This window comes from Panthera onca, chromosome D1 (assembly GCF_046562875.1).
Source record: "Panthera onca isolate mPanOnc1 chromosome D1, mPanOnc1 haplotype 2, whole genome shotgun sequence".
Lineage (NCBI taxonomy): Eukaryota > Metazoa > Chordata > Mammalia > Carnivora > Felidae > Panthera > Panthera onca.
This window is the reverse complement of record NC_138348.1, coordinates 75818029-75819619: the sequence shown is the minus strand read 5'-3', so window position 1 is coordinate 75819619 and position 1591 is coordinate 75818029. Positions and strand designations below refer to the sequence as shown.

The window sequence follows — 1591 nt, the reverse complement described above, 5'->3', positions numbered from 1 at the left end:
AACCCTAATAAAAAGGTGTCACTGTGAAAAACAATGGGTATATTTTTTTTAATAGAATTTCTAAAAATTAAAAAAAAAAGTCATTGAAGCTGTAAACAGTGGATGAGGCAGACACCTGACACCTGGTGTTAGACACCCGAAGAGAAAACAAGTCAACTAGATGAGAGATATTAATCCCCTGGGAGGGGCCTTTGCTTGGGCACAAGACAGGTGGTCCTCATAACTGCCACTGAGGCTCCAGGCAGACGATGGGGCCTGGCAAGCACCACCAAGCCTGTAAGAAAACCCACGGACAATTCCATGTATGTTGTCAATGACGAGAATCAACTTGGCCCCGGTTTGGGGCTATTGGATTACTGGAGAAGATTTTGGTGTTGCCCGAGGAGTTTTTGCGTTAGTTGGGTTCACTGATCTGTTGGGTGGATTTATTGCTTGAAATTGGGACAATTGTGAGTCAATTTGGGAAACGTTCTTGGTCCACTTGCTGGTAAAATCCCAATGGCACCCTATATATTAGCTTGATCTATGCAAGTCTCACTCCAGTTTCACTTGCTTATGCGATAACGTCACAGATGTAATATTGGTGGCTACCAATATTTTTATGTCCGCTATTGCATTCTTCCAATGCTGAGAACAGTTGCTAAGTTTTTCAACCCTTGCTGTGTCACTGCTAAATTAAAGCCAACGTTCGTCAGCAAAGTAAACATCGCAGCCCGGTTGATTTTGGCAGTTTCTTTGGCACCTCTGCTGTTCAGTTATGCTGACGGGATTCATCTTCAGACGTGGTGTTTGATATTTTGCAGCACAGCTGCCTCAGCTTAGTTACTAGCATTATGCTCCGAATGCTGATCAGGTGAAAAAATGTCGAGGAAAGTTATCCATCATCATTAGGAGGGAAGCAATATGCGTCACTGGCACCAAGGCCACTTGGAAATCTACAGGAATTTCCCATTTGAGTGCTCAGCCTGAAAAAAGACGTGTCATAAAAAACCATGTCATCAAAATTGAAGTACTGTGCATTGAAAATAAGCTTTATCATGAGGATATGCAGAATTTCCAGTGTATTTTTAAATACAAGTAGAACTTAGCATAGCATTTTTTTATTTTGGGGTTCTTGTTTAATTTACAAAACAAGTATTCCAATTATTATCAATCATTTCAAAATACATTAAAAAGAACACAGAAACTGAAATCATCACCTGTTTTAAGATAGAATTTAGAGGGGCACCTGGGTGGTTCAGTCGGTTGAGCATACAACTCTTGATTTTGGCTTAGGTCATGATCCCAGGATCGTGGGATTGAGCCCCGTGTCAGGTTCCACGCTGAGCGTGTCAGGCTCTGTGCTGACAGTGTGGAGTCTGTTTGGGATTCTCTCTCTCTCCCTTTCCCCATTGACACAGGGCTCAGTCCCACGATGCTGGGATCATGACTTAAGCCAAAATCAAGAGTTGTATGCTCAACCGACTGAACCACCCAGGCACCCCTCTAAATTCTATCTTAAAACAGGTGATGATTTCAGTTTCTGTGTTCTTTTTAATGTATTTTAAAATGATTGATAATAATTGGAATACTTGTTGTTTTGTAAATTAAA

General features: G+C 41.2%; 1 pseudogene; it reads left to right on the top strand.

The window, feature by feature from the left end:
* Positions 1–237: 237 nt before the first annotated feature.
* On the top strand, positions 238–822 carry LOC132676829 (cardiolipin synthase (CMP-forming) pseudogene; annotated as a pseudogene).
* The last annotated feature ends 769 nt before the right edge of the window (positions 823–1591 follow it).